The following is a 23,951-nucleotide window of genomic DNA, read 5'->3' as shown; positions in this document are numbered from 1 at the left end:
CTGTGCAAGATAATTGAGTCCATGACGGATGTCTGTATTTCAGAGGAAAATTTATTTGTGAAAGAACAAGCGTGTATTACTTTTTAACACGGGGGCTATTCATTATGTGGCCCGCAAGGTGCTTTTTGATGACTTGTAAATTGAAATTAATATTTTTCTCTCGTCGTTCTAAATATGCATAAGCAAGTTTGACTCTTTGGTACAACCAAATCGATGCTCAGTCTTGTATTTCAATCTAGCTTTCCGTTCTTAATCGAGGCTGGGCACTCCCAGATCCTCCGTGAAGTGTGGAATGAGAAAGCATTTGCTTTTCAATTTTTTTTCAGAAAAGTCCACAGACCCGCACATGCCCAAGATCTGCAGCATAGGTACTGTCCTCAGAAGGAAATGGCTATCAGATAGGGTTCAACATAAGGGAAACAGGAAAGATTCTTCATGAATCTACCTTTACTCACTGGGGCTCAGACTGTCACTCTTCCAATCGAACAGGAGTGTTGGGACAGCATAGGACATCCCTAATAGTTTTGTATGAGATGGATTGGCTTGAAAAACTGGACAAACAACAACCACATGAAGGCAGATTGAAGAAAAAACAAACAAACAATGGGGAGGTTTACAGAAGAAAGTGTGCTTCCATCCATTCTGCAGCAATGGGCCTCTCATTCCTGGCATCAAGAATTTTTTCTGGAATACAACCACCAGACACTTTACCACTGTGGGCAGGCTGCACACTTTTGCATTAAGACTATGCAAACCATTAAAGTAGAATTAAGCTGATAGATCCCTATGAAAAAGGACCTACATTTAACATCATCCCTTTGGAGAATGACTCTTCTTTCAATGGGAAGAGAAGGCTTTGCTACGGGCTGTTCTGCATACAGACTGGCACACCCTGAAGACTGAGGCTCCAGAAGCTCCCTGCCTATAGGCTTCAGGTTGCTTCCATATGGGGCTGGTGACAGTTTTTTTTGGTTTTTTTGTTTTGTTTTGTTTTTTTTTTTTTTTTTTTTTTTGGTTGGTTTGTTTTTTGTTGTTGTTGTTGTTGGTTGGTTGGTTTGCTTGCTGGCTTTTTGTCAACTTGACAGAAACTGGAGTCACCTGGAAATAGGCCCCTCACGTGAGGTATGACCCTCATCAGATTGGCCTGTGGGGCATTTTCCTGATTTGTTACAGACTGTGGGAAGGTCAAGCCTGACAACGGCGATACGGCTCCTAGGCAAATGGTCCTAAGTTGTCTAAGGAAGCAAGCTGAGCAAGCTATGAGAAAGAAGCTGAGCAACAGCATTCCACTGCAGTGATCTCTGCTTCAGATCCTGCTTCTCTGCTCCTGACTAAGCTTCTGCCTTGGCCCTCAAACATGGACTGTTTCCTGAAAGTGTACCAACCCCCCGCCCAGTTGGTTATTGTGTCTTATCACAACAACACAGCAACAGAAACCAAACTAGGACATCTAGGCACAGAACTGAGTCTGTATTCTGAAAGCTCATGCTACCGACTGTCTGCCAAGGGCTCCCGGGCATGAGACAAAATTGAATTTAGACATTTTAACCCAGTCTCTCTTTCTCTCTCTCTCTCTCCCTCCCTCCCTCCCTCTCTCTCTCTCTCTCTCTCACAGACACACACACATACACACACACACACACACACACACACACACACACCTCTGCAGGCATTTTAAAATGTGGTCACTTTTTGAACAAAACAATTCATTGGGATCAAAAGGTACTGAATCGAACTTTAAAAGAAAAATAAACCCACGACAAGCATGAGAACACTGCTCCTGCACGTTTTCTTCTCACAAGAAAAGAACTGGTTTTGGTTTGTTTGTTTGTTTGTTTGTTTTGGAGAAGGTGTACACATTTATGAATGTGCATAAACATGGAGAGCACAGAAGTGTGGCTATCTCAGTGCCATCTTGTTTAAAAGAGGGTTTTCATTGCTTGTTTCATTTATGCCAAGGTGAACAGATGAGCCCGTGTGTGTGTGTGGTGTGGTGTGCATTTGTTCTGTTTGTCTGTCTGCATGTGCCTGCCTGTATTGGTAAACTGAACCAGTTTCTTGCATCTTTTTTTATGACATTCAGTTTCTACAAAGAATATCTTATCTCTAGCTGAGAACCCGGGGTCAAAGGTTTGCTTTGGAATTTGACTTGAGAAGTAGAGCTCAAACTGACCTGGTCTTGGTCTACCTGAACTGTGTCTGGCTCAGGACTGCTGGCTGAAACGCTGCGGGGATGGGTAGTCCACTGTGGTAGTTTCCCCGGTTCAGAGAAATGGACTTTCTGGGAATTCGCCTATAGCTTGAGATCAATGCACGTTCACCCTAGCTCTTCCTTTTTCACTTCACCTTCTTTCTCATCTCATTCCACGGACTTCTTCTACATCTTCAGTGACCTTATTTCCAACATCCCTCAATCTTGCCCGATAGAACTCCATAGAACTAAGCAGGAAGCACTGCTTAGAAGGAGCGCTTGGCTGGAGATCCAGGGAAGCACAGAGCTGCAGCTGGCGTGAGGAGAAGGTTGGATGAATGACAAGGTTGGACTCTGGGAAAAAGAAGCAGAGGACTCCGCAGGGAATTGGCATCATGAACACACCAACAGTCACAACACAAGGGGAGAGTCCAATACCGCTTTCAATCAACAGCCCTTCAATTGTGTAGGAGGCTAGGAATACACATTGCTAAACTTCTAGAGCACAATGTTCGTGGCTGTTACTCATCTGTCTCCATTTCTCTTGCTTTGCGGAGAATCCACGAGGGAGCTGGTCTGCTTGTCCGGTGTTGAGGACTTTGAGTTCCAAAGCTGAGAGCTCTTCAGGAGTAGAAAGGCACTGCGAAAGGGGCAGCAGGTGGGGGTGGAAAGTCAGGAGGCAAGCCTCGGGGGTACTGGCCTGGAAGCCTGGTGCAGCCTAAGTGTGTGGCTCTAAATCAGGGACCTGGCTGCAGGAGGTGACTGTGAATGAAATTACACCTCTGCCAAGGGTTCGAACCCAGCATCCTATCTCCCGGTGCTCAGGGTCCGGCAGAGCCTCAGCCCAAAGGGCGCGGAGAAGGGAGGAGGGGTCCCTCGCCCCCTCGGGAAACAGCCTCCTAACCCTGAACCAGGTGGAGGGCGACTCCGACACCGTCCTCTGCCTCTCTCCACGCGGCTTGCACCGCCACCGCCGGGGGCTGGCCTGAAAGGACCCGGGACTCCGCTGCGCCTCACGACTTAGAGGCCTAGCCTCCCCCGGGCTCCCCGGGGGCCCTCGGGCGAGTTGCAACCCTCTGACCCGCACGTGAGTCCAAGCCCTCGCCACGCGCCTCCCGGGAAGCAGGGCGGCCGGCAGCAGACTCCGAGGGCCGGAGGCGGAGCCCAGACTGGGGCACAGCCGGGAGCGGCCCCCGGGGGAGGGACCGGGCGGTCCCCGAGCCCAGCGCGCAGCCCGGGAGGAGGGAGCCGGGCAGCCGCCGCGGCCGCGTGCTCGGCCTGTCCCCGCCCAGGGAACCCCAGCCTCCAACCAACTCCGCCCGCCACCCCAGGCTCCGGCTTCCGTCCCGGAGAGGGCTTGCGGCCGCGCAGGTTGGTGAAGCGGGCGCGGGGCGCGGCGGGGCGAGGGTCGGGCGGAGAGGGGCTCGGAAGTTGGGCAGAGGCCGGGCGGGGAGCGGGCTGCTGTCCTCCCGCTTCCTGGAGCGGAGACCGAGGTGGATTTCCTCCGGCGCCTCCGGGGTCGGGACAGGAGGCTCCCCGAGCCTTCCTGGCATTCCCCAGTCCCGCGGTTGTCAGAGCCACGGCGTTCTCTTTCCCTGCTGCCCTCACCATCGCACTTAACTGCACCCTGACCTTATGGGGCGCGTTTGTCCCTATTTGGGCAACTCTAAGTGACTGTGGAAAGGCTCGCGGGACCCCGTCCATAGGACTAATTTGCGGGTAGCAAGGGCTGCCGCGCAGGCTGAGAGCGGCGGCAGTGGACTAGCAACTAGGACGCTCGGAGTCCTGGCAAGTGCCTGGAAGCCTGGAAATTCCCGGTCCTTACGGCCCAGCTCTTGCTCTCTCCCCGCCGTTTTGCCAGCCTCGGAGTGTGTGTCACACTCCGGGGACGGGTGCTTGCTCTGCTAGGCAGGGTGGAAAGCACCCACCACTTCCAACGCTAATTAAACCCGGTTGGGTCACCTCATCGTGTGCCTTTGGTACTCTCCTCCGTCAGAATCTCTGTTGGCTTGGCCAAAATTTGTTTGGCTGCTTAGAGCCTGTTGGGGCGATTTAGTAGTGTTGTGTGGTAGTTTTGAGCCAAGGTCTCTTGTCTGGTGAAGCTCCGTGCCAGGGGGTCCCTGCCCTGAGTTCGGTCCTAAAGCTGAGAATTGGTGATGGTTCTCAGTGTTTTGACTTGAAGCTCTCTAAGGCTGAAAGGCACAGTACAGTACGGGTTTTCTAAAACTGGTTATTAGGGTACAGAGTTGAAACCCCATGTTCAAGCTAAGGATCTCTATTGGGGTGGCTGTAGAAATTCGAGTACGGTCTTTAAAGATAACTTTGTTTCCTTCAGGTGTTTTCATGTCTCTACGGTCTTGTTTCCATCCTTCAGGTAAATTGAGATTTACTTCCAATCTTAAATAATTTTGGAAGAAAATCTTCATCTTTGTCAGGTGAGTTCAGAAACTTAGCTGGTAACCACAGGCGCGATGGACATTGTTTACTAGCTTCCTGCCTACCTTCTGAGGAAAGCACCAAGAAAGTCAGATTGACGCTGCGCTAAATGGCTAAGTCCTGTCACTCATGTATTCTCAACTTAATAGACGCTGCCACGGGTCCCTGTGCTGTGCAGTGCAGTCTGCTGGGTGCTGTAAAGAGCGAGGCATGGAATAGATCTCTTGCCCTAAAGGGCTTTCTAAACTAATTTAGTGACAGCACATCTTTATATGAACATCAGATGTGTTCTAATGACTATACGTGACTAGTAGAATGCTGTCAAGAACGCACTATCTAAGGCCCTTTTAGGTCATAATTTTGTGACACTGCTTCACAGATTGGAATAATTACCAGGTTCGCTGAGGATGCGCACTCTAAAATAATGTCCCAAATGCTCATATTTCATCAAGTAGGGGTTCATTTGGAAATAATTTTTTTTTAGAGCAAAAGTATCCTATAAGACAGTGGTCCTCAACCTTCCTAATGCTACCACTCATTAATACCGCTCCTTATAATCCACAACTGTACAGTTTTCAGTAGAGGAGCTTTTGAGTACTGTGTACAGTTATTTTCATTGCTCCTTCATAGCTGTAATTTTGCTACTGTTATGAATCATAATATAAATATTTGTGTTTTCTGGTCTCGTATCCCAAAGCGGTCACGACCCACAGGCTGAGAACCACTGCTATAAGATGTGTTATGTGGTAATCAAATACTAAAAAAAGCCTATTATAATTTCAACCAAAGCATCAGTTAGCTTTAAGTGGCTACATTGATCTTCTCCTCCTCTTGGGAAGAAAATTATAATGCCTAGAAAAATAACTAGAGAATGAAAGATTTTGTTTTGTTTTTATGACTGTAACTTAAAAATAACTTTATTATATTAATTTATTTATAGGGGAGACACAGGCACACATTGGAAGCCAGAGGGCACGTTGTAGTAGCTATTTCTCTACTTGCACCATGGTGACAAGCACCTGCCCGCACTGAGCCATCTTGCCCACCCACAAATGTACAGTTTTCAATAAAGCAGTGCTTGAATGCTGAATTAGACACTTGTCTGTTGCTACAACAAAACACCATGATCAAAAACAATATATAGAAGACAGAGAGTCCCTTAATGTACATGTTCTGTAATCTTCCCAATCAGCACTGCCCGCCAGGGAGCCAGTGCACAAATGCATTTCTTACTCAGACCACCACAGACACCAAAAGGTCTGATGAGCCCTGGCAATTGGCTCTGGAAATTTGACTTAAGAAGTTAAATGCACTTAATTTCGTTGTATGTTAGGCAATAATAATAATAATAATAATAATAAATAATCCCCAAAATACTTTTGAATTAAAAAAAAAAACTTAGAAGAGTCTCATTGAGAATTGTCTTTAAAACTAATTCTTTCTTGTTAAGCCTGGAGCTCAGGAAAAGTAAGATTTCTGGTTGGAAAAGGTTAACCCAGGCTCCTCCTTTCCAGCTAAGTTGCATTTCATGCTTTGTAATGACACCGATTCTCTTCCCAGACCCAAGACCTGCAGGCTGGGTGGACATTCTTATGCTGCATGCACGTGAGGCCTTTGAAATTTGATTGAATTCATGCATGGCATGGCTGGCTGAAGGGGAGCCTAAGGAGATGCTGTTAGCTTCACACTTCACCCTTACGCTCCGTGTGTTTGTAATCTCCTTTATGAAAATGAGTCGAAAGATTCTCATCATTGCCTTAGAAACTGCGTGGCTTGATGAAACATAAATACAAGAACCGAGAGCTTCTTCTTCTGTGAGAACTCCCTTCACTGTAAGAACTCCTTTAGGCCAGAAAAGCTAATTGTTAAAACTACATAAAAATAGCTCAAAGAGATAGGCTGTGAATAAAGTGTTTGAATGAAGTGTTCTTGCTGTTAAGAACACTTGGAGAAATTCTAATCATCTCTTATCTCTCTCCTAGTTCTTTTGCTGATTTTGTTTGTTTTGTTTTAAGATGGAGTCACTGTTTAATCCAGGCTAGGCTAGAACTTGGTATATAGACCAGGCTAACCTCAAATGTTAGCCTACTGAATGCTGACTATAGACCTCTTACCATGCCTGGCATTTCCTATTCTCTCCCATACTCCTGAGAGGAAGGCCTGCATGTATCTGATAAAAGGTTAAACTGAAATAGAATTAGAATTCCACTTGATGGATGAATAGTTCTGTGGTTTATTCTTAACCTGTGTGGTCTTGCATTGTCCAGGGCATACTAAACATCTCTGTACGTAAATAATGTATGACCAAAATTTTGGCTTTGGGTTCTGGTGGGCCTGGATTGCTCCCCAGGTATTTGCCTGTTCTTTAACCTTGGAAAGATATTTAACTTCTCAAACAACCAGTTTTATCATCACCAAAATAGGAGTAATGAAAGCATTTATATGAACGAACACGGAAGGTACTATGGCCAGCTCAAGTGTGGCAAGCATGTCTCTGGCAGGCCTTGCCCTTCTCCCAGATTCTTTGTGCTATGCTAATAAGCCATTAGATTATACTCCGAAAGCTAGCCCCCAAGGTCTAGTCCCTTATTTAGCCACTTCATCCTCCTGAGGCTGATTACCAAGGTCCAGCCATCAAAGTATTGAAGTCCAGTAATCAAAAGCTCCCTTTGGCTCACCAAAGTAACATGCCCAATCAAAATTAAAAACATCATCCTAACACAGGATTTCCCATTTTACCTTTGTGAACCGCCATTTTCTTATGTGCCACATTTGTCTCTTCTCTATCAAGAGGCAGTCCTTTGTTCCCCTCTGGGACAATTATTCCTCCTTCTCCTTGCCCCTTTCCCCCCCTCCTTTGTTCCCTTCCCCTTCTCTCTCTTCCTCTATCTCCTGTCTTTGTACCCTATCCCTGCCCTCTGTCTGTCTGGGGCAAATATATATCCTTTGTACTGAGAACTTAGTCTGAGAACTTGGTCTTGGAGCTCCCGAGCTGACACTTCTCCTTTCAGACTCTTGTAAAGCTTAGAAGCAAGAGCCAAGAGCATGCTTAGAGCATCACTTGCTGTTGAATGTAGGGTGGGAGTAGGAATAGCAATTCAAAGGTCCAAGATTAAAGTTAATGCATAGAATACATAAATGTATAACCCAAATATTTTGAAGTAGTTATTCCTCATCCAGCTTGTGCTGATCATTTATTTAACTAATGTTTATCAGGCTCCTACCACATACTTGAACTTTGCATGGACTCTGAGGTACAGTGGTGTTAAAAAAGGGCATATTCTTCTCTAACATAAATGTCAAATTTATAAGCAAATTCATAACACTGTTACTTGTTTCATGATGGAGGAAGTATAGAGAGTCACAGAATATGTGGTGGGTTATATCAGGTCCTGGATGTGCAAGCAATAAGAACATTCTCTTTTCTCTTTTGGTTTTTAGTAGGCAATGGTCAGTGGAAATGTCAGAGGAAGTGAATCCAATAAGACCTGAAGCATGAGTAGTAGCAGCCCAAGAAATAGAGTTAAAAGATGTTCCAGATCCAGGAGAACTTGAAAATGGAAATCAAATAAATAGTGTAAAATAAAAATTAGGAGAAAGGACAGAAGCAACTATCTGGAGAACCTGGGTTAATATCTTGTTAAAAGGAACTGGCCTCATGTTCTCAGGTTGGGATGCAAACCCACATTTGCCAGATGCTGAGATCTTTAGAGAGGAACTTAAAATTTACGTTTATGAACTGCCCAAATGTCTTTTTTTTTTAAGATACTATTATATGGACCAATAGATCAGTTTGTAATTCAGCCCAAGGTCACCACATTATCTCCTTCATAGTTATTTTAGAATGATGGTCAGGGGACATGCCCACAGGTAGACAGAGCAACAACACCCAGCACACCGGAAACTGGCTGAGAGCAGTGTGTGATGCTGAAAGGCAGCTGGAGAAGGTTAAGACTGAAATAGGATGGACACAGCTGGGTTTGTGTTTGTGCGTTCTGGGCCCTCTGTAGAGAACGTTTGGGAGGTGGCAGGGGTGGAAGCACGATAATCATTTTGGAAGCTTGATATGCTAGCAAGACTTAACTGTAGTCACAGACAAGCTACTCAAGACAGGTGGAGAGAGATGGTAGATTTCTGAGGTATATATGTTACTACGAGGCTGAGGGATAATTCTCCATCAGTCATCTAAATGTCTGCATATCTATTTAAAAGGAACACATTGCTTTCATTGTAGATTCTCTTCTCAAGACTTTATATCATAGGTGACTTCAAAAACAGAGGTAGTATTTTTTCTGTTGTAGGAAAGAGAAACTAGACATAGTAGTCAACAAACAAGATTCTGATTTTGTGGCTCAAGATTTCCTTCCTCCATTAGGAGTCACTGGGTGTACAGGTCTTACCTGTCTGCCGTGTTCTAATCTGGGAATTCGGTTTTAGGTAAAATTGCCACTATTCCTGCCACTTTTTCTGTAATGTCATCTTTTGTCTTTGACCCAAGCCTTTTTTTTTTCATGTCCAATGTCCATGATATGGTAACTGTTGTTCTTGGGACCCATAACCCATATTGTTTAAATAAATTAAAATGGAATAAAGTTTAAAATGTCAGTTCTTCAGCTGCTCTGCCCATGTTTCAGGTGCTTGATAGTCACGTGTGGCCAGTCACTATTCCGTTCCACAGAGCTGATATAAGAACAATCTCACTACACAGACTTCTCCAGGGAATTACTGCTTTGAAATTTGAGATCATTTTTGTGTCCATGAGTAAATAGACATTGATGATTTTGATAATATAAAGATAATGCTTGTTTTTATGTTAGATTTGCGTGAATTCCTCTATATAGATGGAATATTTTAATTTCAATTAGATACACTTAGCTGGGAAGAAAAAGTACCAAATTATTTACACTATCACCATAAAGTCATGTGACAACAGAAATTCTTCATACCTGTGGCATTCCTCAAAACCATGTCTAACTGTGGGATTAAGATATGTGCCCAGGAGTTCAAACTTGAGAAAATAGTCTTGAGGGTGTGTGTGTGTGTGTGTGTGTGTGCGCGCGCGCGCGCGCGCGCGCGCGCGTGCATGTGTGTGAAAGTCCAGCGGCTGCACATTAGCAGTGCATGTCTAGAGTGTAGCTGCTACAGTGGCTACCAGGCAGTGCCTGCTGCCGACACAGCTTGCTGGCCTAGACTGACATAAGGAGAAAAGGCAGGAACAAGATTTCCACATGACTCTTGTCTAGAGGACTGGAAAGGACAGAATTTAAAAAGAAAGGGGAGGGGCGGAATCGAGCTTGAATGATAAAAACATAATACTTTAAAGTACAACTTTGAGTGACCCAGCAGAATTGAAGGAAAGCGCCAAGCAGCCTGCCTTTTTTCTCTTGTTGGCAAAGGAAAGCTCATTATGAGCCCTGTGGACGACAAGGAATTAGAATTAAAAGCACAGAGAATGCCAGGCCCAGCAGACAGCAGTTGCAGCCAGGAAAGACAGTTTCTCTCCGTACTACATTTTGGCTGCTCTTGCCTGCTTGTCCAAGGCAACACAGAGGACAGCTCTAGAAACAGCAGTAAAGGCCAAAGCCCTTGCACGATTACTGCCTGACATTTCAATACCCGAAAATGTCTGATTATGAGTGTAAGATGCTGGAAGATCCATTTACTGTTGCCAAAACATGTCTTTTTTTTTAATTTTATTTTTCTTATTAGTTATATTTTATTAATTCTGTATCCCAGCTGTATCCCACTCCCTCATTCCCTCCCCAATCCCACCCTCATTTCCTCCCTGCCCCTTTCCAAGTCCACTGATAGGGGAGGACCTCCTCCCCTTTCATATGACTCCATTTTGTCAGGTATTTTCAGGACTGGCTGCAAAGTCCTTCTCTGTGGCCTAACAGGACTGCATCTCCCTTGTGGGGTGGGGAGGTCAAAGAGCCAGTCATTGAGTTCCTGTTAGAATAGTCCTTGTTCCCCTTAGTATGGGAAACCAATTGATTACTGATCTCTCATGGGTCACATCTAAGCAGAGGTTCTAGGTTTTATCCACTCATGGTCTTTGGTTGAGTGTCCATCTCAGAAAAGACCCTGTGCCCAGATATGTTTGGTCCTTGTGGAGCTCCTATCCTTCCCACATCAAACTCCCCTTCTTTCATATGATTCCCTGCACTCTGCTGAAGGTTTGTTTATGAGTCTTAGTATCTACTTTGGAACACTGCTAAGTAGAGTCTTTCAGATACCTTCTGCAGTAGACTCCTGTCATACGTTCAATGTATATCCCATTTGTCTTTCTAAATGAGGATTGATCATCATACCCTGTGTCTGCTTTCTTGATTATCTTCTTTAGGTGTATAGATTTCATTATGTTTCTCATATCTTTTAGGTCTATATAAGCGAGTATATTCCATGTTTGTCTTTCTCCTTCTGGGATACTTCACTCAGAATGATCTTTTCTAGATCCTACCATTTGCCTGCAAATTTCATGATTTCCTCTTTTTTGATTGCTGAGTAGTATTCCATTGTGTAAATATACCACAATTTCTGTATCCATTCCTCCATTGATGGACATCTGCATTGTTTCCAGGTTCTGGCTATTACAAATAAAGCTGCTACAAACATGGTTGAGCAAATGTCCTTGTTGTGTACTTGAGCAAATTTTGGGTATATGCCTAGCAGTAGTATAGTTGGGTCTTGAGGAAGCACTATTCCTAATTGTCTGAGAAAGTGCCAGATTGACTTCCAAAGTGGTTGTACCAGTTTACATTCCCACCAGCAATGGAGGAGGGTTCCCCTTTCTCCACAACCTCTCCAGCATGTGTAGTCACTTGAGTTTTTCATCTTGGCCATTCTGATTTGTGTAAGGTGAAATCTTAGAGTCATTTTGATTTGCATTTCCCTAATGGCTAATGAGATTGAGCATTTCTTTAAGTGTTTCTCTGCCATTCGATATTCCTCTATCGAGAATTCTCTGTTTAGCTCTGTTCCCCATTTTTTAATTGGATTACTTGGTTTGTTGCTTTTCAGCTTCTTTAGTTCTTTATATATACTGGATATTAGCCCTCTGTCAAATAAAGGGTTGGTGAAGATTCTTTCCCAATCTGTAGGCAGTCGGCCAAAACATGTCTTAGGAAGAGTATTTGTAGGCCCTGGAGAGATGGCTCAGGAACTAAGAAGAGCATGTGTTGCTCTTGCAAAGTATCAGAGTTTGATTCCCAGAATCTTATTGGCAGCTTGCATTACCTGTCACTCCAACTCCTGGGGGAGGGATCTCGAGGCCTCTGGTTGGCTCTGATACCTGTACTCATGTGAGCACAGGCACATCCACACACAGAGACATGTGATGAAAAAAAATAAGTACCTCAAATATATTTATTTTCTAATCTACATAAAAACAAACCGAGAGTTCAAAATTATTTGAATGTTAGAGTATTTAAAAACTGAATTTAAAAAAAAATTCTTCTATGTACAATCTGGACTTTACCAAGAATGCTCCCATTTAAAATTTGGAGACTTCTTAAAGGGATAAGTCAATGTTGAATTACCACAGTAACTGCAATGCTTAAAGAAAACTTTTTTTTTTGTAGGTTATACATGCATTTCTTCTTTGCATTGCTAGTTTCACCAAAAAGTCCTTAATATTGAAGATAATCCTCAAATTTTGGTAAATTTGGGAAAAGCCAGGATATCTCCCTCTTAAGGTGTCACTAGTGTGGATTCCCTTGGAAAAAGCAAATGTGTGCTCTTAGTGTCATTTTACTGTTTAGTTTTTAAATGTTGCTTTGTTACCTGTCTTTATTGTAATTATGAATTCTAAAACATCATTTCTATAGGTTTCAAAAGGCCTGCAGCAGCAATCCCTCTTCTCTGCCTGATTAAATCTGCTGCTGGTGGTTGTTTTGTGGGCTTTCATTTTCTTCCAGTTCCTTTGCCACTGCTCCTGCCAGTGGACCATCTCCCTTTGCCTCCATTCTTTGCCTATAAATTTCGTGGAATTGGAAATCGTCATTCTTACTTTTTGGGGAGAGGTTACAGTCCTCATTAGCTTCTTGCTTCTTTTATTCGACAGAGATTGGCAGTCATCTTCACAAAACTGATTGTAGTAAAACTGTTGAAATAGTAGGTGTGTCCGTCCAAATAAAACCAGGAGACTTACTGAGATTAGTTGAGTAGGTGCAATAGAAGGAAAGGATACCAGATTGTTTTCCATGGCTTGCCAATCTTTCACTGTTCCTTTAAAGAATCCCACAATAAGGAAATAGTAGCAAACTAATAAGCCCTTCCCCACCCCCCAGCAAATTTAGAATTATGTGGATTGTAATGTTGTGAGAGCAAAGCACTAACAGTGGAGGTTATAAAAACAGGCCTTGTCCTTTAACCCAGGATACCCTGTAGTGCTCAGAAGTTTTAGTGTGTACATTTTCTCTAGCTGCACATGAGTAACTTTAATCAGGAGTAAAGTGGGTTCTTTCTATTATACGCCATTTTCTCCATGGCCCCTGTCTCACTTAGCTATTACTGTATGCCTAATCGACCAGAGTGAAATGTCTTTAAAACATTTTCCAGGGAGCTAAGGACTTTTTGAAGATTTTTTTTCTTGTTTTAGAATGGAAAATGCCAAAGAGAAAAAGTTGGGATGGGTTTTACAAAGGTAAATGTTTCCAGAACAGAATGATGAGTCAAGGAGCTGTTTATAGGATATGTAAATGCAACCTTTCACCTAGTTGCTGTCACTACCTAAGTCTAACTATGTGGTTTCAGTAAATTTTTGAGCTAGTTCTTGCCTGGTTCCTTAATGAAGCAGATTCTCTAGGTCCCACTGTTTTGCAGTCTCTCCTGAGGGCTGTTTCAAAGTTTGTACATGGGCTTCCCTTCTTTGCTTCTGTTTTAATAACAGCTCACCATCAGATTATCAATTTCCATTGATATGTTTGCCTTCGATTTCACTTCAATATTTGCAAGATTTTTCTATATAGATGTGTCAGACATTGACTTCTAGCTGTTTGGTTTCCAATAAACTATCTTCCATTTATTTAACAAATACTTATTCAGTGGTAACCATATGTGAGACACTACTGGTTTTCCCCTCTCTCTTTTCCTTTCTGCTTATTTTGTCAGTGCTAAGGATGAGGCCTAGGACTTTGTGCACAGTAGTCAGATGCTCAGCCACAGCTTTATTTCCAGCTTGACACAACATTCTTGATTTTTGAGATATGAGAAGTGGAGAAGCATGAACTATGCTATGGAATAAAGAGTTAAGGAGAAAGACAACCATTATATACATATATGTGTGTATGTATGTATATATATATGTGTGTGTGTGTCTGTGTGTGTGTACATTATAACCATAAAAATCTACAAATAATTCTATTAGAAGGGAGGTAAACAGATATGAACAGCACAATGTGATTTTGTGGGCTTGCATCACAGGGGTCTGCAGACTCCTTGATCAATAACTGAAGACTAGGTGGGTGAGTTTGAGTCAATGTGGAAAGAGGTTTGAGAGAAGAATTATTTATTCAGAAAACGTCTTGCAGAAAGTAACAAGGTGAAATGAAGGAATGGACTCAGGAAATGAGTTGGACTCAGGAAACTTCAGTTCATGCAGGAAGTTCCTGGATGTGTTAAAATTTCAGTTTTTATCCGGACAGTGATGGGAGATGTTTAAGAGGACCTGGGGACTTGATATGAGCTGTGTTGGAGAAGACGACTTATAAGGGAGATAAGTTGTAAGGAAGCCTGGGTTTCACCTTGCAGAAGCTGGGTACCTGCTGAGAACATGCAAGTGGAAAAGATGAGATTAACCTGTGATGGGTAGGAGAGATGGCTCAGTGGTAAAGAGCACTGGCTGCTCTGCCAGAGGACCTAAGTTTAATTACCAGCACCCACATGGTGGATCACGACTGTTTGAAATTCCAGATCCAGAAAATACACTCTTCTGGCCTGTGTGGGCAAGTCAGACATGTGGTACCCAGGGCTGTATGCAGGCAAGCAGCATACACATAAAGAGATACATGCAGGCAAGCAGCATACACATGAAGAGTTAAAGGGAAAAGAGAGAAAGAACAGAGGTGTGCCTGGGATCTGTCCTAGAAAGCAGGTGGTGAAGGGAGAAAGTGTTGAAGATGAGGGTTGCCATCAGTTGAATGTGAGGATGAGACTCTCTTATCAAACATTTTGTGAATCTCTATGTAGATTTCTATGCTAGTTTCTGTAAATAAACCGTGATCAAGAATTCATGAGCTTATGTATTAATAGGGCTGACAGATAACTATTAAAATATAATTTTGAGCTGTGATAAGTCCTAAAAAATAGGGTAAGACATAGAGAATGAGGTTGTATCCTCTTGAGCAGTTAAATCAGGAGAAATGTCACTGAGTAAATAGCATTTGACCAAAGGCCTCAGTGTACTGGGTGAGCCAACCATGAATGAGCTAACCATGAAAAGATGTACAAAGCAAAAGGAACAAATATAAGATCTTAAATCAGGACCAAGAACTCTGACACCAGTCCAGCTCCTCCACCACAAACACCCATGCCAATGAAAATCCAGGATCTCCAGTAATGTGAGAATGAGATAAGAGAGGTGTTAAAAGTCATCTTGTTAGCCAAAACTGAAAGCCTTGAGCCATCTTTTCTTCAGTCCTGAGCAGTGTGTTAGAGTCACATTCCATACCAGCCCCAATCTCACACTAATCTGCCATTCACCTGGTGTTGGCAGGGCCAATTAGGAGAACCCCTCTCATCACTTCACACCTTGCTCAAGATCTTTCAGTGAGAAGCACATGTCCACCTGTCAGTTACGAGTCTTATCAGTTCAGCTGACAGGCCTCAACTGTCATTCAATCTTCTTCATTATTGTTGAGTGAAGGCCTTTCTCTAGTATTTACGTAGGCATCCACAGTTTATTCGTCTTCTCCTTGGCATCTCACTCATTCTTCGTGGTGAATAAATTGTCCTCTTTCTATCACCCTGTTTCCATTTCTTTCCTCACGTTTTGATTTGCAAGTTATCAGTTTCTTGTTTGTTTTATTTTGTTATTTCTTTTCTAGTTCCTTCTGACATATTCCCTCTTGCCTGGATATTTGAATGCCTTAGCCTACACAGTCTGTGTGTTTCTGATTTTGCCTTTTTCTTTAAGTTGCTTGAAGAGGAACTGCCTTTAAAGTGCCAACACTGTTTCAAGTTAAAATATTTATGAGTATTTTATTGTTTTGCAGGAAAGCTCTGACATTAATACTTGCTCTACTACATATTTGTGGAGGGAACTCCCTCTGTCCTCTGAAATTTGCCGGAGTAATATGATGAAGATCAAATAGGTGAGAAGGCAAACCATACTTAAAATCACTCAAAGGGAAAGAACGCAGCACAGGTAGTAATCACATGTGATTAGACATTAGCCCCGAATTATTCAGAAACATATACACATCCTTTAGAATGTATGAGTGTGTGATCTTACAGTCATACTGTGTTCATGTGTTCATATTCCTTAACCTTTTGAGGTAGTATTGAGTTTTAGGGTGGTTGTAGAAATCTGTTTTGCCTTGATGAAGATGAAGGAGTTTCAAGATCTCTCTCAGATACAAATTGGGCAGAAGCAATAAAACACTTCCTTTAGAACAAATATTTAGCACGCCAAAAAAAATGCCTATTTCTCAGTGTGGTTCTTGGAACCCCAATGTATGTGAGGGAAGGGATGGGGGTTGCCAGACACTCAGAGGGTCACCTCTCTGAAATTCTGGCTCTGTTACTGATATGAGATGGTAATGTTCCCCTTTTCATCACTGTATAGCTGATATAAGTGAGTAAATTCAGTCTGTAAGGTGTGTTTTAACATGCTTTTCCATATTTCAGATGAGAATTCTTCCTACCCCTGTATGAGTTGCAGGCCTGTGCCTTTTCCTGCAGTGTGGAGTCCTAATTCTGGACTTCATGCCTGCCATGAGGCTTCATGGTTTCCAGCCACACTTCAAGCTTTGACCAATTCCACCTGCAACATATGTATTTCTTTTCTGAAACAATGTGGGTGGAATACCACAAACTGAGTGCCTTCACCAACTGACACTATTACCTCACAGTTTCAGAAATTAGGCGTCTGCTGTGGTGTACATGTGTCCCCCAAAAGAATGCACTGGATACACTTGTCCATGTGACTGTGCTGGGTGGTGGGACCTAACGAGAGGTAGCTGAGTTGTGAGAGCAAAACCCTGAGGGCTCCAGTGCCAATTATAGAATGCTTCTTCAGGCTGTGAGCTCAGTCTTGTATTTTCTCATGCCCTCTCTCACCCTTGCTTTACATCTTGGGTTAATGAAGCAAAAATATTTTGACACTGGACTCCCTCAACTCAAGAACTGTGAGAAACCGAGTTTCTTATCTTTATTAATAGCCCAGTCAGAGTATTCTGTTATAACAATAAGATCCGTGTGTTGGTTGGTTGGTTTGGTTCCTTCTGAGGGTGGTGAGGGATACTCTGACCCATACATCTCTCATGCTTTCCTGTTGTCTGAGACCTTCTCTGGCCTATAGATGTCTTCTTAGTTCAACCACATCTCTGCTGTATTCTTTTCCTGTGTCTGCTCCTTTGTATTGGACACTGGACCACCCTAATGATGAGTATTCTTAACTTGATGATCTGCGCAGACCTCATTTCTAAGTCCCATTATTCACTTGGGGTGGAAGCTAAGACATAGACATTGCTGTAGCAAGCACAATTTAAACCCTATCAGCACACTGCAATATACACGCAAGAAGGTATAATAACAAACATGGCAAATTAATGTGCTACTAAAGTAACTCAAAGTAAATGAATTAGGTATAGGAGCAATATGACATAGTGTATGATACAGAGCAAAATAAATTAAATGCTTCATAGAATTACATGTGGAATTCTGAATGTTCATTATTATTTTAGAATTATGCAAGTCCTATTAATTTTAATTTTAAATTGGTATAAATTAGAGTAGAGGTCTAGCCAAGAAAATGAACAAAAGAACCAATTAATTTTTTTCCTAATTTTAATAGTACATTACTTATTATACTGATGTCACTGGCAAAATATGTGGCTCATGTTTATTTCTTACATGGGTTTTTTTTCTATGTGCATAATCTTATTGCTTTAACTTTTTCCTTTTTGTTTTCTGTCTCTTTGCCTTTCCTGACTGACCATCTCTGCTAAATACTCGGGAAGGTGCATGGATGGCCTTTATCTTATGATATGTGTTTAATATGTGATTGATTAAGAGCTGCTTTCATCTTCAAATTAAATCTCATTAATATTCTGGACTTTTTACATGAGTTTTTCTCTCTCTTTGTGTTGTGTGATTTTTCAGTAGTGCAGGATGAATTTGACAGGCCTTCATCTCTGGATGATGGAGACTATGTAAGTTCCTCTATCATACAGATTTACCCACCTTTGGAATGAAGGTGTCCCATTTTACCTGGAGAGGGGAGTTTGTATCACTCTTCACATGGCTTTCTGTTCTGGCCTTAGGACAGTCTTTGTTTGATGAAGCTGGTATGCTATTTCCTTGTGCACCTGGCTGACCAGTTTTAAAGTTAAACTGTTTTCTATTTTTAACAGATTGACACATAGATCATGCTGAGAGACATACTCTATAGAAACTCATTCCAATTTAGTGAATAGAAATTGGATACTTGACTTTGTTTTTAGAAAAGTGGCTGTTTTTTTTTTATCAAGCAAAAAGTTTTCATAACTGAGCTATCCATTCCAAATAGCTCAGTGCTGTTTTTAAGGAGGCTTTTCTTTCATTAATTTGCTTCATTATTATTGCTGCATGGAGATTTTCATGAAAGGAGACTTTAATCCTGCTTATTATAAAATATAGTGAAAACAAACAATGCATTTCATGTTTCATTGCTATTATACAAATACGTTTCTTCTTTTCCATCATATCAAGTAGCTGTTACAAGGAATACGAGTTTCAGTCTTGGAAGTCTCATAGAACACTCTATTTTTATTTTTTATTGTGTGTGTGTGTGTGTGTGTGTGTGTTGTTTGTGTGTGGAGATATTCATGTGAGTACAGATGCCCAAGGAGTTTCAGTTACACTTAGTTGTAAGCTGCCCACCTTAGGCCCTCACCAAGAGCAGCACATGCTTCTAACCACTGAGCCACTTCTCCAGCCCCAGGACACCTTGTTTCTAAAACAACAAAGGAGTGAAAGACTTGTATAAAAATAATAACAAGCCAAATGTTTGAATTTTCATTACCAATCTTCTCTGTTCTTCCTCACCCTTCAGGAATTTTGTCTTAAGTATTTTCCCATTCAAACATAAGCACTAAGGTGTCAGAACAGGGCCTTAAGTGGTGTTGGCACAGACACAAAATGTGAGGAAGAAGGTGCCATTCCGTAGAAAGTCATGGTCCCAGGGTTGAGGGCAGTTCTACCAGGCCATTTTAAAGAGATGCCTTTGCTCCTGGAGCCCACTAAGATCATTTAAAATGTACTTCCTGTTTTGGCAATTGTCTGTTGCTTATTCAAGCTAGAATGCTTGCATATTTATTCTTTCTCCTCAAGAAAGGAGGTTTGCAGTAAACCAAGCATCTCCCCTGATTTTCAGTGTGATTTCTGCACTATGAGTACCGAAATTTGACATTCTGGGTACTTAGTCACTGGACATTATAGCCACCACAATCAGTTGTCTTAGTTGCAAACTTTCTTCACATCTCAGATATAAATATAGAAATAAATTCTTTTGAAAAATACAGGTGTTCTTTCTGTTGTAAATAAGGGTATGTATGGGCTTAAGAGTCAATCTGCCTGGGTTCAAACTCAGGTTTCAACATTTGCTAACAGTGTGACTTAGAGAAGTGATGGAGGCTCCCCAAGCCTTGCTTTCATCATCTCTGAGGATGGTTACTAATATCTAGCAAGAGCACGAGACAATTCTAAACGTGTCACGTATCTCTAACACGTTTTAATTAATTCTCACAGCTACCTTATGAAGTAGATGCCATTATTATCACTTTAAAAAATTGTGAGAATGAAGCATCGAGAGACTAACATAATTTGCCAAAGTTCACATGGGTACCAAGACCAAGGGCTACGGTTTGAACCCACAGCTTTGGCTTGGGGACCTGTTTCTACTCTGGCTAACTTGTCAAATGCGAATAAATGAAGTCCTTTGTGTTTGGACTAAAAGAAGTATGAGGCAAGAGTAGGCACTCAGTCTACTATGACATCAGGGACAGAAATGGCTGTCCTGTGATGCTGTGGACAATTCCTTGTATGATTCTTGTGATGGTCATGACTGTTACTGCCATTAATATTATCTGTTCCCGTGCATCCCTCAGCTTTAATGGTAGTCTATACTGTTTTCATGATATTGTCTATGAAAATATCTTTGATAGTGTCTGTCCAGGTTTTGTTGTTGTTGTTGTTGTTTAAAGGCAGCAATGCAGGATCTCAAAGGGCTTGTATTTGCTTTCAAACCTGTTTTGTTTTTTATTTTTTTTAGCACTCTGTGTCATAGAGTGTTTTGGTACAGTGGAGTCATTTGAAGGTTGCACTGTGTTTGGGGGAAACACAAAGTTTTGGTTAAACCTATTGAGAGTTACGAAATCCTGTTGGGCCTTTTAACTTCTTTCCAAAGAAGTTGAGATGGGAAGGCTCTGTGGAACTTTACAATATTTATTTTTCAGTACAGCATATACTTGATTCCAGGGGCTAGAGTTTGGCGGAGGTTGGGAGGATAGCACCTCATAAACTTATTCATTTCTAAAAATTATAATTCTTTTAAATCATTTTGGCTGCTTTTCAAAAATGAAAACAGCTCCATTTGCTGGTGGGAAAGAAATTGAAGCCCTTTCTCATTAGTGCTAAATTCTCAGCCAACAGAACACCTAGTTTGGGAAGGCTAGGATGCAGTGTACCTTAGACACTGCTCTCCCGGGGTTTAAGCTCACCAACCTTGTAATGTTTACCAAGCAGTTTTTCTCCTGTTCACATACTTGGTGGTGATATTGTTGGCTCCTTCCTCTAAGCATTTTGTCTGCATGCCTGGTGGCTTAGCCTAGCATTTTCTGCTGGCTCACAAAGTGAGGAAAGATAAGGGAGGGACCTTCAGAATCATGAAAAGAAATTGATGTTTTCAATGCTGCCTGGAATTTTGAAATAGTTCAAGCTAAAATTACTCTGGATGCCCCAGATTTTATAAAGGAGAAACCTAACGCCAACTGGAAAACAAGATCCTGAAAGTTTCTAGTCCCATTGGCTTTGAGGCTCCTTCACAGGACTGTGATAACTAAAAGGGTGAGACTAGGTTTAAATAGTTTTTTTTTTTTTTTTCATTTCTTATAGTGTATGTGTGCGTATCTTGCTGAGGATGTGTAAATGTACTGCCTGCAGGCAGGTACCCATAGAGATCAGCGTACAGCATTTGATATTCTAGAACAGAAGTTACAGATGTTTGTGGACCACCCAATGTAGATGCTGGAAATGAATCCAGGTCCTCTGGAAGACAATGGAGTGTTCCTAAACCCCAAGCCATCATCTTTCCAGCCCCATGCAAGTCTAGGTTTTAATGAAGGAACATTCACTTGTTTTCATCCTGATAAACTCTGGACCTTACAGTCATAGTAATTTTCCTGCTTCTTCTTGGATGGGAATATCCTCTGGCCTTAGATAGTAAGATAAGTCTCAGTTGTACCACTTAACAACTCTAGGTCTTGGGCACACAAAGAACCCCTTTGCCCATCTCAGAGAAGACTAGACTGTTTTGGGTACCCCGTAGTTTGATAATTACAATTGTTCCTTGAGGCACTGCATGTAAATTATGTATATAAAATAACTGACACGTTGTTAGTTGCTCTGAGCATATTAGAAGTATTAGGGTACTCGAAGTGCATCATGTAGCCTGCAGTGTAAACCATGGATCCCCACCATGTGGAAGAGGAAATCGAGGCTCACAAGAGCTAATAGCCTTGCTTTCAATATGATGCCATCTGCCTTGTGTCCTTCACTCCACTTTTTCTTTCTTCTGCTCACCAAGGCAGGAAAGCAGGAGACACCTCCATTTGATTTTCCACAGAATAATATGCTGTGTTGCTTATGCACATCAGGATATGCCCACGTGATTGCCAAACCTGTAAAATATACAGACGTCTTTCAAAGGAAAAATATCCTTGTCTTAAGTTTGACTTAATTACATTTGTCAAAATGTGCCTTAAATATATTCAAACTGGAAGTAAATGCCTTAGCTTACAGCACTTACACAGTTATAAAGTGAAGCCCATTTGCAAGTTAAATGTCAGCAGCCCAATAGAACAAAATGTGAGCAATTACATTAATTTATGTGATGGATGTTATTTTGCTGAAAGTAAACTGTCAGTTTTGGGTTCATCTTCTCTTAGAACAGACCATGTTGAATCTGCTTTTTGATTTCATAAATAAATATATAACAAACATTGCAATATTTGCTGTTTCATTTGATTCAGCCTTAAAGATGTCTTCTTGGATAACTGATATATACCTTGGTAGCTATGTTTTCAAGGAACTGACAGTTTTGAATGGCAGGATTTCAGGATTCCAGTTTTAATGGGCATTGATTGGTACATCTGGAAAGCTGTTCTATTCCCTGGGGGTAAGGACCTTAATTCTATGTTTAATGGTGCACCTCTCCTACCTTTTACTCAGGACCTGGGGTCTGATGTCCTGGCTTCACATTGGTGCAGCATATTAATTTGTAGTTTTTTTTTTTTCCTTTGCTGTTGTGTAAATTGAATCCAGGGTCTTGAGGGTCTAGCCCTCTGACCTACTTGGCTTTCTTGATAATGTTTTCAACACAAGAATTTCTATGAATTTTTATTTCTTTGTGATAATCTGAAATTGTTGGGTCATTAAGTATATACAGCTTTTATTTTATATTCTAGTTGATTGACATTTATTGTGACAGTATAGAAGAGAACCCAGCTTTCCGTATTCCTTGTGTGAAGACAGGATACCTCTTGTCAAGGCTAATTAGGCTTCATATGCTGGGTTTGGTCTCTCTTGTAACTACTGACCTCATCACAAAAGCTGCCAGTGACTGTACATTGCAATATTTTACAGGCATTGGAATTAAAAAAACATTAAAATAGTTCTCATGTATTACATAATATTATAATTTTACTGTTTTTATTTCTTTTTTAACAATTTGAAAAGTCTTTAAAGCTTGAGCCTGCGCCAGAAGGCATGTGATATTGTAAGTTGCTCTCTCCATTACACTTTTTATGGAAGCTGCTTTTCATCTGTGGAAGCAGCATCATGGAGGCACTTCTGAAGTGAGGTTGGTCTCAGGATGGACCTTTTTGTGACCCAGTTTTCCTCTTCTTGAAAATAAGAGATGGTTTTTCGTTTACCTCTAACAATTATAGGGAGATATTTTAGCCAGACATTGAAAGGTGAAGGCAATGTATGGGCAGAATGAGTATCTGTGGATTAGGATTATTACTTTTAAAATTACTGTTGAGATTTAGCAGTTTTTTTCAGGCACTTATTGCACAAATTGTTTTTTGTCCTTTTGCTTATTTATATATCACACACAAGATGTATTACAGGTTTTTAAGGTTAACAACCCATTGTCAGGTATCTTGGTGCTTCTGTCTGCTTGCCTTTTAGTTTTATTCCATGGTGGAGTTTTCCATAGGTATGATTTTCATTATTATATTCAGTTATTGGAAATAATCATTTAGAAGTTTCAATTACTGAAGATACATTTGTATGTTTATCTTCCCTTATTTTGTAAAATGCCTTTGGAATTTGGGGAGATGATTTGGGTACATGTGCTGTAGACGTATGGACCTAAGTTCAAGGAACCAGCATAGTCTTAAAAATCTGAGCATGCCTGCATGTGTCTGATGCCACAGCCTTGGCGGGTGAGTCCAGACAAATCCAAGAGCTTGCTGGCCAGCCAATTTAGCCAAAATAGTGAGTGGGGACCCTGTCTCAAGGCAATGTGTTAAAGAGTGATGAAGAAAGATACCTTGCCTCCTGCTCAGGCTTTCACTTGTGTGCACACAGTTGCACACTTATGCACAGTCACACACACCATACGTACACATAACACAACATCCCCCTACTCTAGAAACACCAATACTATCTTTCTACAATGTTTGTCTAAGTGTTCACTGTGGTTGTTTTGTAATGTTACACTTCATTGAATTTCATGTATGTGATGATGTATTTACTCAATACAAAATATTTATTCAATAGATTTTTACAAACACATTCAGTGACATTAATTGAATAATAATCTCTTCCAAATTAAAAAAAAATAACATTTTGGACTCTACCTAGATAATTTAGTTCCCTGGAAGGTGACCTGAAAATG

General features: G+C 41.5%; 1 protein-coding gene across 10 annotated transcripts in view; it reads left to right on the top strand.

Annotated features, from left to right (window-relative positions):
* The first annotated feature begins 3,343 nt into the window (after positions 1-3,343).
* Positions 3,344-23,951, top strand: part of Pam (peptidylglycine alpha-amidating monooxygenase) — a 296,974-nt gene continuing 276,366 nt past the window's right edge. For 2 of the 10 annotated variants that reach the window (XM_060368300.1, XM_060368293.1), the window contains exon 1: positions 3,347-3,562. The gene's annotated coding sequence lies outside the window, so the exon portion shown is untranslated. Of the gene's footprint in view, positions 3,563-23,951 lie in introns of all 10 variants that reach the window. The other 8 variants (XM_060368306.1, XM_060368302.1, XM_060368297.1 and 5 more) reach the window with 7 other exon arrangements.

Source organism: Meriones unguiculatus, chromosome 15, assembly GCF_030254825.1.
Source record: "Meriones unguiculatus strain TT.TT164.6M chromosome 15, Bangor_MerUng_6.1, whole genome shotgun sequence".
Lineage (NCBI taxonomy): Eukaryota > Metazoa > Chordata > Mammalia > Rodentia > Muridae > Meriones > Meriones unguiculatus.
Note: the sequence above shows the minus strand (reverse complement) of the source record. Positions and strands in the feature narration are given on the sequence as shown.